This window comes from Sciurus carolinensis, chromosome 9 (assembly GCF_902686445.1).
Source record: "Sciurus carolinensis chromosome 9, mSciCar1.2, whole genome shotgun sequence".
NCBI classification, from domain to species: Eukaryota; Metazoa; Chordata; class Mammalia; order Rodentia; family Sciuridae; genus Sciurus; species Sciurus carolinensis.
In genome coordinates, this window is record NC_062221.1 from 21772107 (window position 1) to 21790821 (window position 18715).

The 18715-nt window shown below is 35.7% G+C and overlaps 1 protein-coding gene across 2 annotated transcripts in view; it reads left to right on the forward strand.

Moving 5' to 3' along the window:
* Ryk (receptor like tyrosine kinase) overlaps window positions 1-18715 on the forward strand; it is a 100373-nt gene that overhangs the window by 12248 nt on the left and 69410 nt on the right. The gene's annotated exons all lie outside the window — the stretch shown is intronic.

Here is an 18715-nt window from a genome sequence, read left to right on the forward strand (position 1 = left end):
TGTGTAAGAGCTTATTTTAGGGACTTTGGGGCAAGAGTCACCTTCATGGAACTAACTTCTGGCAAAGAGCTAAGTGATTGACCTTAGAAAAGAATTCAGGTAACTTTTTTAAAACATATTTTAGTAGTCAGTGGACCTTTATTTTATTTTTATTTTTTTGTATTTTTATGTGGTGCTGAGGATGGAGCCCAGTGCTTTACACATGCAAAGCAAGCGCTTCACCACTGATCTACAACCCCAGCCCAAATTCAGATAGCTTTTAAACTGGATTCCCAAGATAGTACTTTGCACTGTTGGGGAGAAGTGATGTTTGAGAGTTCTCCCTTGTGCTTTGAGTTCCTGGGCATAACAGCCAACTCTTAAGTACGTAATGGCTGCTGAGGCTGACTGGAGTACAGAATGTGCTCCTCTTAGGACTTGGTTATGAAAGAAGTTGAATGGTGATGATGTCAAACTGAGTGAATTACTCCGTCTCTCTTACCAGGGCTGTGGCACATGTGTACGCTGAAGTCATTTTCTTCTTTCAGGTCAGGGACAAATGGCAAATATTTTCTAGAGTATCTTTTTACAAGATAATTGGAGAATTCTGGCACTTTGGCAGGGGATGCCTCGTATTTTATATTGTAATGCTGGAGATCATGGGTTTTGTTCCCTTCCTTCCTTCCTGTTCAGGATTGAACCTGCGCACGCTCTACCCATTCCTTTTTATTTTGAAGCAGGTTCTCACTCAGTTGCCCAGGCTGGCCTTGAACTTGCTACCCTTCTGTCTCTGTCTAAGTAGCTGGAATTATAGGCATGTGCCACTGTACCTAACTTTATATTTCTTTTTTACTATTCTTGGATAAGGTTTGGGAAGCACCTTTAACATCTCTGCAGTTGTGGTACAAATCACGCTTTGGGGGAAATTATTTCATGAAGTTTTCTTAGATGACATATTTGTTCTTTGGATGTGAAATTTTGTTCCCTGACCCTGTGTTAGTGTCTAGCTCTTTTTATAAATTCTTAGCTGTCTGCTATAGTATTTTCAAATGGCGGAAGATGACTGTATCTGTTTCAGCGATCCATGTAAAAATCTAGTGACCATATTCTTTCCTGATTCCCTATATCTTCTTCCAAAGGTACTAGTGGAGGAAAAACTGAGTATAGCTTTTGTAATGGGTTCCTTTGCATTTTCATTTTCAGGGATCACAGAATTACAATGAATGTTAAGTTCTGAGATGGAATCTCAGGAGTATGGGGGAGAGTAGACCTTTAGTAAGTGGATTTTTAGTTTATTAAAGCATTGCCAACTAAAATTCACTCCAGTGATTTATTCCTAAGTGGGCTATTGATTTTGACCACACATATCTTTTTTTTTTTGGGACCACAAATTTTATTCCTGAAGTGTCACTGAAGTTAGGAAGGATGCTCAGGTACTGAAGATGGACCAGTTTTTCTTCAGAAGGGTAAGAAGATTACTTTTCTGTCTCCTTGCAACTAATTCCCCCGTCCCTTCTCAGTATCAAAGGGTGAACTTGCCTTCTTTCCTTGGTGGAGGCCAGTCTTAGTTGCAAAGAAGGCAGCCTGAAAGGAAGGGGGTAAAGATTGGGAGCATATCGATATTGTTGATCAGGCATATCTTCTTTCCCTTAAAGCTTTCTTTAATCTTTATATTCTCTGTGTACGAATATACTCTTTCAACTCAGTTCTATCAAGATACTTAATGTTGCAGGAAAAATATAAAGAAAATGCTGAAGTAAGTGAACATCTTACTTAATATGCAGGATTATTGCTTGACCAATCATGAGACTTGAGGATTTATTTATTTTTTTAATTGTAGAGAAAAAAATACCCTTATCCTATAGTCTAACATTTTGTAATTCCCTTTCTTATGACTTAGTTAAATATTAGGTCTCAGCTAATTTTCTAGGTAATTTGATTATAGCTAGATCTGTTAGATTCTGGTGAACAGTCTATTATTTTATTTCAGCATATTGATTTTCATAAGTAAGAAACATTTGAAATAAGACCCCTTATTTATTTTCTTTTAGCATCCATTAAAGTATATTCTGTGGTTTAATATTTATTATGTGATTTTTCACCTCCTAGGCCAGTATCCTCAGAACCTAGAAGATTGTCTTAACTAAATGAATTTTTAAAGTTTTGACTGGCATATGGAAACTGTAATGATATCATAGAATAATTGTGTTTTGGATGGCATTTAGAAACCATGGATGATATCATAGAATAATAGAATTTTGTGGTGGAGGGGGAACATTAACGTCATCTGGTCTAACTCCTTTGTTTTATAGTTGAGAAAATTGATGCCTGGACAAGGTGGTTAAGTAATTGATTACCAAAGGTCACTTAGTTACTTAGAAAGCCAGGAAGAGAAGTCAGAACCTTGAACTTCAGTTCTGTTCAACACTGTCACTGTCACCATTTTTTTGCCTTAACTGATGCCTGACATTTTCCTTAAAACCCATTTTTGATACAGTTGATTTTTATCTATAGCCAGCTATTCATGCATACATTCAGGTATGCATTTGAGTAACTACAAATACAGTAGTGAGGTGTGCAAGGTAGTGGGAAGATAGACATATTAAGAACTATAAAGATGACTTTTTAGAAAGGTGAGGGGGTGGTTTGCTGATTTGGCACTATTTAATTGCAGCCTTGGGAGACCATAGCTGACTTTTAAAATCATTTGTAAAAAAAGTTTGAACCATTGAATTGCGAACTGGAGTTAGATAGGTCAGATCATGAAGAATACAGAATTTGGATGTAAGTTTGTACTTTGGACTGTTTCAGGAAAGTGGATTTTTCTTGATGGGTCTTGAGAGTTTTGCAGGAATAAGTAATGTTTCAGTATGGAATTTGTGTTGTTTAAAAATAAAATTATGAACAAATGTTATACATTCTAACAAGAGAGCAACATTCCTACTTTGCTGGAATTGGCAGTGAGAACTTTGTCTGGTTAATGTAATTAAACAGCTGATGTGTTTTCATCCTAAGTCAGAATAAAACTATCCTGTGCATTCTAAGGACAACAGGCTACCTCTTCAGTGCGTGACTGTTTGCTTTTGCTCTTGCCCACCTTCCAGCAGAATCCTTTCTGCCCTTTCCCTGCTCTGTTTTGCTTTGTCTTCCTCTTCTGGCCTTTTTGCTTTGTCTTCCTCTTCTGGCCTTTTGAGTTTTGTCTTATGGAGCTCCTGTTGTGCTTTAAGGTCTCTTCTGACTCTTTTCATTGTGCTTCTTTATTTCTTCAACTTAGCCAAAACTTAATTTTCTCTTGTGATGGTTTCCTCATAACCCTTTCCAGTACCTGGAAAACATTTTTTTTTTTAAATTACAGCATCTTTCCCTTTGTGGTACAGGGACCAGCTCATCATGTATTTTGTTTTTAAATGCATCTCACTGTGTTCCCCAGACTGGCCTTCAACTCTTGGGCTCAAGTGATCCTGCCTTAGTCTTCCAAGTGCTGGGACTATAGCCATGCACCATAGTGCTCAGCTTTTTAATAGTAATATTTGTTGAGGTGAAATTCACATAACATCCATTTAGCCATTTAAAAATGAACAGTTCAGTGACATTTAATTCATTTATCATTTTGTGTAACCACCACCACTGTCTACTTCCAAAACATTTCTGTCACTCCAACATAAAATCCATTACCTATTAAGCAATTTCTTCTCATTTTTCTCATCCCCTAGCCCTGGTGACTAGCACTCTGTGTTCTGTCTCTATGGATATATCTATTCTGGTTGTTTCATATAAATAGATTCATATAATATGTGTGCTTTTGTGTCTGGTTTTTACTTAGCATAATGTTTTGGAGGTTCTTCCACATTTATAGCCTGTATCAGTACATCATTACTTTTTATGACTATACTTCACTTAATGTATATATACCACATTTATCCATTTATCATTTGGCCTGTGTACACACTTTGGCCATTACAAATAATGTTGCTGTGAACATTTATGTACATATTTTTGATTTGAATACCTGTTTTTTAATTTGGATATATACCTAGAATGGAACTTTGGATCATAGGGTCATAACTAGTTTAACTTTTGAGGAAGCACCAAAATGCTTTTCCACAGTGGCAGAAATATTTTTGCATTCCTGCAAGCAGTGTGCAAGGGTTCTAAATTTCACCACATCTGCACCAGCACTTGCTATTTTTGCTTTTTTGATTATAGCTATCCTAGTGGGTGTGAAGTGGTACTTCATTTGGGTTTTGATTTGCATTTCCCTAGTGACAAATGAGGTTGACCACCTTTAGTGTTTTTTGGTCATTCATGTATTTTCTTTGGAGAAATATTGATGCAAGTCCTTTGCCCACTTTTTAATTGGGTTGATTGTCTTTTTGTTTTGAATGTTAAGAGTTCTTTTTATGTTCTGGTTACTTGGTACTTATCAGATATGTGATTTACAGTATTTTCTTTGATTCTGTAGGTTGTCTTTACCTTCCTGATAATGGATTTTTTTTCCCTTTGGGTACTGGAATTGAACTCAGGGCACTTGACCACTGAGCCACATCCCCAGCTCTATTTTCTGTTTTATTTAGAAACAGGACTTCACTGAGTTGCTTAGCACCTCGCTTTTGCTGAGGCTGGCTTTGAATTCGAGATCCTTCTGCCTCAACCTCCCAAGCTGCTAGAATTACCAGGTGTGCACCACTGAGTCTGGGATAATGGCTTTTGTTGCACAGAATTTTAAAATTTTTATGAAGTTCAATTTATTTACGGTTTTTAATCTGCTGCTTATGATTTGGGTGTCATTGTAAGAATTCATTGTCAAAATTAAGGTCATGAAAATTTACTTGTTTTCTTCTAAGAATATTCTGGTTTTAGGTCTTAGTATTTTGAGGTTGTTGATCCATTTTGAATTAATTTTTATATATGGTGCGAGGTAGAGGTTTACTTTCATTCTTTTGCATGTGGATATCCAGTTGTTCCAGCACTGTTTGATAGTCTATTCTTTTTCTGTTAAATGATCTTGGCACCCTTGTCAAAATTTATTAGCCAGAAATATATAACTTTATTTTTGGAGTCTAAATTATATTCCTTTGGTCTACAGGACTATCATTATGCCAGTACCACACTGTTTTGATTGAAATAGCTTTGTAGTGAATTTTGAAACTGGGAAGTATGAGTCCTCCAGTTATGTTCTTTTTAAAGATTGTTTTGGCTATTTGGAGCTGCTTTGCAATTTCATATTAATTTTAGGATCTGTTTTTCTGCTTTTGCAAAAAAGGCAGTTAGAATTTTGATAGGGATTGCACCGAGTCAGTAAATCATTTGGAGTAGCAGTTCAATCCTAACAATATTAAGTTTTCCCAACCATAAATATGGGATGTCTTTTTTTTTTTTTTTTTTTTTTTTCTTTTCTTTTCTTTCTTTTTTTTCTTTCCCTTTTTTTATTTATTTATTTATTTTTTTAACGTTTACATAGGGTAATGATGTTTATTATATTTTTCCCCTCCCCCCCACCCCTCCCACCCCTCCCACCCCTCCCACCCCTCTTTTCCCTCTACACAGTCCTTCTTTCCTTCATTCTTACTGCTCTCCTTAGCCTAACTCTAAACCTAACCCTAAACCTAATGCTAGCCCGTCCCACCCCCCATCATATGTCCTCATCCGCTTATCAGCGAGATCATTCGTCCTTTAGTTTTTTGAGATTGGCTTATCTCACTTAGCATGATATTCTCCAATTTTGACCATTTGCCTACAAATGCCATAATTTTATCATTCTTCATTGCGGAGTAATATTCCATTGTATAAATATGCCACAGTTTCTTTATCCATTCATCAACCGAAGGACATCTAGGTTGGTTCCACAATCTGGCTATGGTGAATTGAGCAGCAATGAACATTGATGTGGCTGTATCTCTGTAGTATGCTGCTTTTAAGTCCTTTGGGTATAGGCCAAGGAGTGGGATAGCTGGGTCAAATGGTGTTTCCATTCCAAGCTTTCTGAGGAATCTCCACACTGCTTTCCAGAGTGGTTGCACTAATTTGCAACCCCACCAGCAATGTATGAGTGTTCCTTTTTCACCACATCCTCGCCAACACCTAGGGATGTCTTTTTGATTACTTAGACCTTCTTTAGTTCTTTGAATAATGTCTTTATAGTTTTCAGTGTACAAGTATTTCATTTCTTTGGTTACATTTATTCCTAAGTATTTTATTCTTTGGGATCCTGTTGTAAATGGAATTGTTTTCTTTGTTTCCTTTTTGATTTTTCACTGAGGAACTGACTTTTACCACGTATTATATCTTCCCTTCTTTCGTTGTTTTGTTCCAGGATAGTGATTCAGCATCCTCCTCTCCTGATTTCTGTGGTATTTAATTATATGACCTTAGACCTATTGGAGTTACAGGTGTCATCAGATTTCTGCAAATCCTCAAGTTTCTTTACCTTTAGACTCTTTCATTATTTCCCTCCCTTTATTCCAAAGGAATACCAGAACCTACCCTGATTTTTCTCTCAGCTCTTATTCCTAGGGTCATGGTGGTCTCACTTCCCAGAAATCTTTTCCAAAGAAGGCACTCATTGGAGTGACCAGCTTAGACTTGATTCCCTTCTTAGCCCTTGGAACTTCTTATTCTTACTCTGGCACCCCAGGCTCCATTTCCTGGTCTCAGATACCCTACTCCTGGCTTGCTGACTCAGTAAAGCCTTACTGAATAAATGATTTCACTCACTGCCTCTCTACAACTGTTCTTCACTATTTTACTTCTATGATGTCTACCACACCACTCTCTGACAGTGATAACAACCCCTGCTATCTACTACCCCTGCTTTCACTTTGCATTTACTTTAATCTTATTCAATGGACTAATAATTCATAATAGATTATATAGATTTTCACTGTCTTAAAATGTTTTTGAGTGTCTGTTGAAGGAAAGAGAAAGGAAATTCAACTCAAATTAAATATGATATTCTTTTTTTATCTTTCATAAAATAAGTTTGTTTAAAGTTATTTTTTTTTAATATTATTTCCTGGTTATAATATAAAACATACTCCTTTGACTAGCTGGAAAATATATAAGACCGTAAAGAATAAGAAAAATATTGTATACTATTCAACCATGCATTGCCAGTTTTGGGGAAATAATCTTTCCAATCTTTATTTTCATTTTCTTTTTTCTCTAGTTGAAATCTTTCGTAAGGATTAAGAGTATAGGTTGACTCTTTGAGATAGATTGCACGTCAGATTGTATTTCAAAATCTACATGGTATGTTTCCCCTTTGACTGCTTCCTGTTGTCCTGTGGTCAGATTGTGACCTACACATTTTCGCCTTAAGAAACTGGTTGTTGTGGAAGCTAGAGAGGAAAAAGAAAAATAAACGGGGAGGGGAGGAGAGTTTGTGAAAATCAAGGGGAGGCCAGTAGAGGAAAGGGACCAGAGTGTGGGAAGGGTGGAAGTGCTGGGGAGTGATATCGGCCAAATCATATTGTTATATTGTGTACCACATACAAATATGTAACAACAAATCCCACCTTTATGTATAACTAGTAATGCACTAATAAAAAATGTGGGGAAAAAAAGAAATTGGTTGGGCTTTTTCTTATAACTTAACTACCTTTTATAACTATTCTTAGGATTTGAAAGAAGATGAATTTCCTACAGAGTACCATCTTAGTATGTGTATTAGTTATGGCCATTTTATTTATGGATATATATACTTAGATTCTGCACAAACTAGTTTTGTATCATTACCACAACTGTACATATAAAAGATTTTAAAAAGGGCTGGGGATGTGGGCATTAGATTCTCTTTATATTTCTGCTTTTTTCTTTATTCTTTTCCTTTTCATTTAGAGCAATAAAAATTTATGATTATTATACTTTCATCATGAAGTATATTTCTTAGCATAAAATCTCTATTCCCTGGTAAAAATAGAAGTTTTATTAATCTCAGTATATTTTACAGTAGCTCCTTGGGGCAAGAATATGTAATTGGTATGTTTTCTGAGGCCTTCTGAGAGTCTGTTTTCTTTACAACTGATAAGAATTTGTCTTGGAATAAAATTCCTTGCCTGATTCCTGTTCCCCTGAAAATGATAACTTTGTTCCTTCCCTGTTGTCCTTGGGGTTTCTCATCTTATTCTCATTTGGATAGTGAGAATGGGTAGTACAAGAATTTTCTCCTCATATCAGCCCCTTTATCAATGATGAATATGGAGATTCTTTTCAAAGTTTGGTCTTCTCTTTTGGTCTTTCTTTTTATTTCATAATACTTTCTCAAATTTTGCTTTTTGACATATCTGGGTATTTTAAGGGCAGGTTGGAGGAAAGGAGTTTTAGCCATTAACCTTTTTTTATCATTATTAGTGTTAACCTTGATATACTAAAGATAATGCCTTTACAGATGTGATTTTTTAAAAAATTGAATTTGGTTTTGGGGGAGGTACTTTTCCTTTAACTCTTAATAACCTTAATATGTGTTTTTTTTTTTTTTTTTTTTTTTGTATCAGGGATTGAACCCAGGAGCACTTAACCACTGAACCACATCCCCAGCCCTTTTTACAGTCTTTTATTTAGAGACAGGGTTTCACAGAGTTGCTTAAGGCCTTGCTAAATTGCTGAGGCTAACTTTGGACTCCCTATCCTCCTGCTTCAGTCTCCTAAGCCGCTGGGATCGTAGGCATGCACCATAGTACCCAGCTCCTTAATGTGTATTTTTAGGTAGTAATTGGATTTTTGTTTTAGTGAATTGCTGCAACCTGTATGCATAATTCTTTAAACATGTTCTTGTAAACTTTTCTCTAGTTATATTTCATAGAAAAACTTAAGGAAAAGAACAAAAACCTATGATAGAAATCACTCATAATCCACCATTTATAATTAACTACTGTTAACAGTTTTTGGTATTTCTTTTTTAAAAAATGGAACACACATAATGTGCATATTCATGTATATTTAACTTTAATTCACTGGACAGTTATTGAAAACCTGAAATAAACATTAACTATTTTAGGTGTTAGATATTTTTGAAAATTTGCTCTAAATAGTTTGTATTTTGTGTATTTTCATTTACTGTTGCATTCTAGGCAAAACCCAAATCATCAAAATTTACGTGTAGCATCCTGATTCATAGGTTCATAGTCTTTTTCAGTGTTTTTAGTCAGTTTTTGATCATTAAAACCTGTCTTCAAAAGCGGTACCGTGATTTGGTTGAAAGGGAATGTAATTCCTTGTCGTATCATCTCTTTCCTTTTCCAAAGAAAGAGAAAATGTTGAAGAGCATTATTTTCTATAATGGATGTCTTGTAGTTTTTTAATATTGCCCTGTTGCTGGTAATTTGTATTTTCATCAATTTAAATGATCATTTTGACATTAGTTTTTTTGTACATAAAATACTATTGTCTATCTTTGATTTCCCTAGGATGGATTTTTAGTATTGAAATCACTGAGTCAAAGAGTGTAAATATTTATAAAACTTTATATATAGTTACAAATTGCTTGCCATACCCTGCCCATATGCATAAGCATTTCTGTTATAATATCAAATGCACTCTTTAAAAACCCTTCAAGATTGCTTATTCACTAAAAATAACAGGATTTATGAGAAAAATAAGGTTAAGGGCAGACCACTCAAGACCTCTGCAATTTTCAAACCAGAGTACTAACAGAAGCATAATTGGTACCTTATGAGATAACTTGGGTAGCCCAGGCCAACCACTTAGCGTGGCTGAGGGTGCCTCAGAGGAGAGTTAAAGCTATTAAATGTAAGAGGATGGAAATTGGAGACCTATATGGCCTTAAGACAGTGGGCTGCCATATAGGTGGGCACATGTGGAAGTGGAGCTTGCTGTGGTTGGGGAACTGTGAGAGGCTGACTGCTCCTGAGGAGGAAACTGTGGGTGCAGATGGTCATTTTTAATATTTTTGAAATAGAGCTGAAAGGGTTCTTGCTTGGCAGTAGCCGAACTGAGTGAAGGTCTTTTCTTTCCTCTGGAAGTTAATAATTTTCTTCCTGCTCTTCCAGTTCCTCTTGCCTGGGAAAATTCATATGTGAAATGGCACAACTTCCATGTTATACTTTCACTATTATTTACTACTTACAAGTGAATCAGTTTTGTAGGAGCATGCCTTAATGATAGGAGAGACTATGTCCAAATTTGATAGGTAAAAATTTGAGTATAATTTGAATTCTACCTTCCTTCTGTTGAACCCGGGGAGCTCCACCACTGGGCTACATCCTTAGCCCTTTTTATTTTTTTATTTTGGGACGGTGTCTTGCTAAATTGCCCAGGCTGACCTTGAATTTGAGATTCTCCTGCCTCAGCCTCCTGAATTGCTGGGATTACAAGGATTGGCCCTCAGATTAGATGGTTTCCTTAAAGAAATTCAAACCCTTTTCAACCACAAATAACTATTTTAGCTAATAAAGAATATCTATTTCAAAACAAATGTTTTCAGAACATTGAGTCAGAAAATAACAACTATTTAATAATTGTATTCCAATTTAATATCTCAGTCTAGGGTAGTAAATTTCACGTTTTAAATTTATTTTGGTGATCAGTAGTTGTTCATGGAGATTCGTATCACAGAGCTCCAAACTGTCAGCCACTTATAAATGTTATTTGCTGATAATAATAGCATCTTTTTGTTGTAACTCATATGTAGCAATGGCTTCATTCAAGCTTATGCAGCATTTAGTTACAGCACCCAAAACCACAGGAAATAGGTAGGTGAGTTAGTTCAGGATTGGGGTGTTTTCTGAGTGAGGTATGTATGTCTGAAAAGGTGGTGGGAGAAAGATGAGGGTGATGATAAGGAAGTAATTGAAGTAGTTGGGAAGTAATTGAATAATTGAAGTAGTTGTAAGAAGAGGTGGGGAAATGATTGGTAAATTGAATGGGAGAAGTAAGAGGATTTTGGATATTGTAGATGGTCTGAACTCAGAGAACAGCTGTGATAATGGTCAAAAAAACCAGCGAGCTACTCAATACTGACATATTATAGTTCAATATTTTGGAGGTAGAGTATTTTGCATATTGCAACCCATAAAAATGGCTTGTAATTTGCATATCACTACAATCCATAAAAAAATGATTGTTTTGGTATGAATGAAGGTTGTTGAAGTTGAGGTATCAAAGGAGCATTGAAGGGCAGGTTGGTAATGTGTTGGTTTCAAGGACATTGGGAGTTTGCTATGATGAGTTATAGAAGTTTTATAGCTGGGTGTGGTGGCATATGCCTGTAATCCCAGCAGTTTTGGAGGCTAAGGCAGGAGGATTGGAATTTCAAGGCCAGACCATGGAATTCAGTGAGACCCTGTCTCAAAATAAAAAATGCAAAAAGGACTAGGGATGTTGTTCAGTGCTAGAACAACTCTGGGTCCAATTCCCAGTACTTCCAGGCACCGCCCCTCCCCACTGCCCAATTTATAAATAGTTCTAGAATTTTCATTGAATGGGGTATCTGAGATATTGGGAAGGAAGGATAGAGGGTGACATAGTTGGATAGCAAAACAAAAAGAAACAAAACTTTTGATAAGAATGCTTAATCATCCAAAGTGGTCATGGGGATCCAGAGCAATGCCCATGGAAGGTGGGAGAATAGGTTCTTTGGACTCTACAAGGCCAAAGAAAAGTTACACTTCAGTAATGTGAAGAGTTTGGTGTACATCAGAGTGCTTTCAGGGGATGTCAGAGAACACAGGAAGGGGTCATTGAAGGGGAATAGGTATAAGTTAAGGTCCCTGTAGACTTTAGAAGACTGAAAAAGCTGACTGTAGCCTTTATTCAGTCTTCACTGGTAATGTTGTGGAGAAGTTACTCTGGTATGTGCCAGGAGAATGTTCTCTGATTAGGAATCCTGGTATTGTTGAAAAATTGGTTTGATAAAACTAGAGAAACCAGGGGCAATGTAGGGAGGACTAATGGGAAGGGATTCATTATACTCCTCAGTCTCATTTTGTGAATTAAGAATTTAGAAAATTCCTAGTAGGACTAAACCACAAATTATTTAGTGACAGCGTGTATGACTTGAAGTCATGCTTGTGTTTTGTTCTTTATTTCTTGTCTGATCACTAACAGCTATTTTTCATCTACCTTTATATGGAGTTGAATTTACACAATCCCTAGATGTTCTTGATACTTTGAACTGTGTTCAGAAAACTTAAATACTCACACATTATTTTTGCTATTATTACCAGAAATGACATTAGAAGTATTATTTATTAGGAACAGAGTTTATTTCCCTGTGAAAAGTGTTTGAAGTTTAAATATGGAAGTTGTTGATCATTTAAGGTTAATCTTTTTCCTAAAACGTTTTATGGTTAGTACTAGTGCTACTTGAGGACTTGAAAGTTTTTTCCCCTTTGTCATGTTTTTGTGGTTCTGGGGATTGAACCCAGGGCTCCTGGGCTAATTACCAGCTCTTTTTATTTTTTACTTTGAGTCAGGGTCTCTGCTGAGTTTGCCAGGCTGGCCTAAAACTTGGAATCCTCCTGCCTCAGCCTCCTGAATCAATAGGATGACAGGTGCATGACATTGCCTAGCTGACTTACAAGTTTTTTGACATTTTAGAAGAGAGTAAAAACTTTAAAAAGTGTTCATTTTTTTAAACTTCTTTTCTAGAAATATTCAGTAAACTTTATATTTAGATTTTAAATGTTCTGTTGTTTGAGTTTTGAAAAAATGTATATACTTATGTAACCAGGACTCCAGTCAGATATCAAGCATTATTAATAACCCCAGGAAGTTCCTTGGTGCCTTTTTGTAATTCACCAGTCTTCCTTTCACCCCTTCCTCTTTTCATGCTACCATGGATCTGAGTTTTATCACCATAAATTAGTTTCATCTGTACCAGAACCTTATCTATATAGAATTACATAGTTTGTATTCTCGTGTCTAGTTTCTTTCACTCTGAGAAATTCCTTCTTGTTACAGAGTCCCAGCAAGTTAGTTTATTTTCATTGCTGAATAGTATTCTGTTGTATGAATAATTGATTATCCATTGGTGTCTGCTGATGGACTTTTTTGTTGTTTCCAGCTTTTACTATTAGGAATAAAAATTTGTTAACATTTGTGCACAAGTGGACATAATGTTTTTAGATCTTTTGGATAATTATCTATGAGTGGAATTGCTAGGTTATAGAGTAGATATATGTTTAGCTTTATAAGAAACTACTAGCTTTCAAAGATAGTTGAACATTTTTACACTCCTAGCAATTATGAGAGTTGGAATTGTCTTACACCCTTGCCAACATTCAATTTCAGTTATTCTCTTAGGTGCTTAATTGGTCTCATGTTTTAACTTGTTATGTTCCATCCTCCTATATATAGGACACCTATAAAACCTAAATTGAACAATTTTATAGGTATCCTAGAAAACTTTATAGGTTTTTATAAGTGTCCTATATATAGGATGGGACATAATGGATTAATTTGTATTTCTCTGATGATTAACTAATGATGGGTAGTACCCTTTTATAATATGCTTATTGGGCAATTATGTATCTTTTTATCTTATTGCAAAATGTCTGCTCACATCTTTTGTCTATTTGTTGTTTTTAATTTTTTGTTTGTAGAAGTTTTTTTTTATATATTCTAGAAACAAGTCCTCCCTCCCTTTTCTTTTTGGTGGTGCTGGAAATTAAACCCAGGGTCTCATGCCTGTTAACCAAGCAAGTGCTATTTGTCCCAACCTCTGTTAAGTCCTTTTTAAAAAAAAAAAAAAAAGAAAAGAAAAATTAACTAGTAAGTCCTCATTTCTCCCTAAACAAGTTCATTTTTAGATACATGTGTTGTGAATATTTTCTCTCAACTTGTGATTCGAATTTCATTTTCCTAACAAGGGTTTTTATTTGTTTTGTTTTGTTTTGTTTGGGCTACCACTAAGCTATGTGCCCAGCTATTTTTTATTTTGGCACAGGGTCTCTGTGTTGCCCAAACTGGCCTGGAACTTGAAATTCTCCTGCTCAGCCTCCTGAGTAGCTGGGATTACAGGTATGTGCCACAGTGCCTGGTTTAATGATATCTTTTGAGAGGCAGAAGTTTTTAATTTTTTTATTATTATTTTTTTTTATTGTAAACAAGTGGGATACATGTTGTTTCTCTGTACATGGCGTAAAGGCATACCATTTGTATAATCATAAATTTACATAGGGTAATGTTGTTTGATTCATTCTGTTATTTTTTTCCCTTCCCCCCCACCCCTCCCACCCCTTTTTTCCCTCTATACAGTCCTTCCTTCCTCCATTCTTGCCCCCCTCCCTAACCCTAACTCTAACCCTAACACTAACCCCTCCCAGCCCCCATCATGTGTCATCATCCACTTATAAGCGAGATCATCCGTCCTTTGGTTTTTTGAGATTGGCTTATCTCACTTAGCATGATATTCTCCAATTTCATTCATTTGCCTGCAAATGCCATAATTTTATCATTCTTTATGGCTGAGTAATATTCCATTGTATATATATACCACAGATTCTTTATCCATTCATCAATTGAAGGACATCTAGGTTGGTTCCACAATCTGGCTATTGTGAACTGAGCAGCTATGAACATTGATGTGGCTGTATCTCTGTAATATGCTGATTTAAAGTCCTTTGGGTATAGGCCAAGGAGTAGGATAGCTGGGTCAAATGGTGGTTCCATTCCAAGTTTTCTAAGGAGTCTCCACACTGCTTTCCAGAGTGGCTGCACTAATTTGCAGTCCCACCAGCAGTGTATGAGTGTACCTTTTCTCCCCACATCCTCGCCAACACCTGTTGTTGCTTGTATTCTTGATAATTGCCATTCTAATTGGGGTGAGATGGAATCTTAGGGTGGTTTTGATTTGCATTTCTCTTATTACTAGAGATGTTGAACATTTTTTCATATGTTTGTTGATTGCTTGTAGATCTTCTTCTGTGAAGTATCTGTTCATTTCCTTAGCCCGTTTGTCGATTGGATTACTTGCATTCTTGGTGTAGAGTTTTTTGAGTTCTTTATAGATTCTGGAGATTAGCGCTCTATCTGAAGTATGATTGGCAAAGATTTTCTCCCACTCTGTAGGCTCTTTCTTCGCATTGCTGATAGTTTCCTTTGCTGAGAGAAAGCTTTTTAGTTTGAATCTATCCCAGTTATTGATTCTTGCTTTTATTTCTTGTGCTATGGGAGTCCTGTTGAGGAAGTCTGGTCCTAAGCTGACATGTTGAAGCTCTGGACCTACTTTTTCTTCTATAAGATGCAAGGTCTCTGATCTGATTCCGAGGTCCTTAATCCATTTTGAGTTGAGTTTCATGCATGGTGAGAGATATGGGTTTAGTATCATTCTGTTGCATATGGATTTCCAATTCTCCCAGCACCATTTGTTGAAGAGGCTATCTTTTCTCCATTGCATATTTTTGGCCCCTTTGTCTAGTATGAGAAAATTGTATTTATTTGGGTTTGTGTCCGTGTCCTCTCTTCTGTACCATTGATCCACCTTTCTATTTTGGTACCAATACCATGCCGTTTTTGTTACTATTGCTTTGTAGTAGAGTTGAAGATCTGGTATTGCGATACCCCCTGCTTCACTCTTTCTGCCAAGGATTGCTTTAGCTATTCTGGGTTTTTTATTCTTCCAGATGAATTTCATAATTGCTTGCTCTATTTCTGTGAGGTACATCATTGGGATTTTAATTGGAATTGCATTGAATTTGTATAGCACTTTTGGTAGTATGGCCATTTTGACAATATTAATTCTTCCTATCCAAGAACATGGGAGATCTTTCCATCTTCTAAGGTTTCCTTTAATTTCTTTCTTTAGTGTTCTATAGTTCTCATTGTAGAGGTCTTTCACCTCTTTTGTGAGATTGATTCCCAAGTATTTTATTTTTTTCGATGCTATTGTGAATGGGGTAGTTTTCCTAATTTCTCTTTCTGAAGATTCATCACTTGTGTATAAAAATGCCTTAGATTTATGTGCATTGATCTTATATCCCGCTACTTTACTGAATTCACTTATGAGATCTAAAAGTTTTCTGGTGGAATTTCCTGGTTCCTCTAAGTATACAATCATATCATCAGCAAATAGGGATAGTTTGAGTTCTTCTTTTCCTATTCGTATCCCTTTAATTTCTTTGGTCTGTCTAATTGCTCTGGCTAAACTTTCAAAGATGATATTGAATAGAAGTGGTGAAAGAGGGCATCCCTGCCTTGTTCCAGTTTTTAGAGGGAATGCTTTCAGTTTTTCACCATTTAGAATGATATTAGCCATGGGCTTAGCGTAGATGGCCTTTACAATGTTAAGGAATGTTCCCACTACCCCAATTTTTTCTAGTGTTTTGAGCATGAAGGGGTGCTGTATTTTATCAAATGCTTTCTCTGCATCTATCGAAATAATCATGTGATTCTTGACTTTAAGTCTATTGATATGGTGAATGACATTTATTGATTTCCTGATGTTGAACCAACCTTGCATCCCTGGGATGAAACCCACTTGATCATGGTGCACTATCTTTTAAATATGTTTTTGTATGCGATTTGCTAAAATTTTGTTGAGAATTTTTGCGTCGATGTTCATTAAGGATATTGGTCTGAAAGTTTCTTTCCTCGATGTGTCTCTGTCAGGTTTAGGTATCAGGGTAATATTGGCTTCATAGAATGAGTTTGGGAGGGTTCCCTCCTCTTCTATTTTATGGAATACTTTGAGAAGTATTGGAATGAGCTCTTCTTTAAAGGTTTTGTAGAACTCAGCTGAGAACCCATCTGGTCCTGGACTTTTCTTTGTTGTTAGGCTTTTGATGACTTCTTCTATTTCATTACTTGAAATTGGTCTATTTAAATTGTGTATGTCCTCCTCGTTCAGTTTAGGCAATTCATATGTCTCTAGAAACCTGTTGATGTCTTCGAAATTTTCTATTTTGTTGGAGTATAGATTTTCAAAATAGCTTCTAATTATGTTTTGTATTTCAGTCGTGTCTGTTGTGATATTTCCTTGTTCATTCTGAATTTTAGTGATTTGGGTTTTCTCTCGTCTTCTCTTTGTTAGTGTGGCTAAAGGTTTATCAATTTTGTTTATTTTTTCGAAGAACCAACTATTTATTTTGTCAATTTTTTGTTTTGTTTCTTTTGTTTCAATTTTGTTGATTTCAGCTCTGAGTTTAACTATTTCCTGTCTTCTACTACTTTTGGTGTTGGTCTGTTCTTCTTTTTCTAGGGCTTTGAGCTGTAGTGTTAGGTCTTTTATTTGTTGAGTTTTACTTCTTTTATTAAATGCGCTCCATGAAATAAATTTTCCTCTAAGTACTGCTTTCATAGTGTCCCAGAGATTTTGATATGATGTTTCTTTGTTCTCATTTACCTCTAAGAATTTTTTAATTTCCTTCCTAATATCTTCTGTTATCCATTCATCATATAATAGCATATTGTTTAATCTCCAGGTGTTGGAGTAGTTTCTGTTTTTTACTCTTTCATTTATTTCTAACTTCAATCCATTATGATCTGATAGAATACAAGGTAGTGTCTCTATCTTCTTGTATTTGCTAACATTAGCTTTGTGGCCTAATATATGGTCTATTTTAGAGAAGGATCCATGTGCTGCTGAGAAGAAAGTGTATTCGCTCTTGGTTGGATGGTATATTCTATAAATGTCTGTTAAGTCTAAATTATTGATTGTGTTATTGAGATCTATGGTTTCTTTGTTCAATTTTTGTTTGAAAGATCTGTCCAGTGGTGAGAGAGGCGTGTTAAAATCACCTAGTATTATTGTGTTATGGTCTATTTGGTTTCTAAAATTGAGAAGGATTTGTTTGACATACATGGATGAGCCACTGTTTGGGGCATAGATGTTTATGATTGTTATATCTTGCTGATTTATGCTTCCCTTAAGCAGTGTGAAATGTCCTTCTTTATCCCTTCTGACTAACTTTGGCTCGAAGTCCACATTATCTGAAATGAGGATGGATACTCCAGCTTTTTTGCTGAGTCCATGTGCATGGTATGTTTTTCCCCATCCTTTCACCTTTAGTCTATGGGTATCTCTTTCTATGAGGTGAGTCTCTTGCAGGCAACATATTGTTGGATTTTTCTTTTTAATCCAATCTGCCAGTCTATGTCTTTTGATTGATGAATTCAGGCCATTAGCATTCAGGGTTATTATTGAGATATGATTTGTATTCCCGGTCATTTGGTTCATTTTTAAAATTTTATTTATTTATTCATTTGACACAACTTGGTTCCTCCTTTATTTGACAGTTCCTTTAGGATAATTCCTCCCTTTGCTGATTTGTTTCTTTGTTTTTCATCTCTTCCTCATGGAATATTTTGCTGAGAATGTTCTGTAATGCTGGCTTTCTTTTTGTAAATTCTTTTAGCTTTTGTTTATCATGGAATGATTTTATTTCATCGTCAAATTTGAAGGTAAGCTTTGCTGGGTATAAGATTATTGGTTGGCATCCATTTTCTTTCAGAGCTTGAAAAATGTTGTTCCAGGCCCTTCTAGCTTTTAGGGTCTGGATTGAAAAATCTGCTGATATCCGTATTGGTTTCCCCCTGAATGTAATTTGGTTCTTTTCTCTCACAGCCTTTAAAATTCTGTCTTTATTTTGTATGTTAGGTATTTTCATTATAATGTGCCTTGGTGTGGGTCTGTTGTAATTTTGTGTATTTGTAGTCCTATAAGCCTCTTGAACTTGATTTTCCATTTCATTCTTCAGATTTGGGAAATTTTCCGATATTATTTCATTGAATAGATTGTTCATTCCTTTGGTTTGTTTCTCTAAGCCTTCCTCAATCCCAA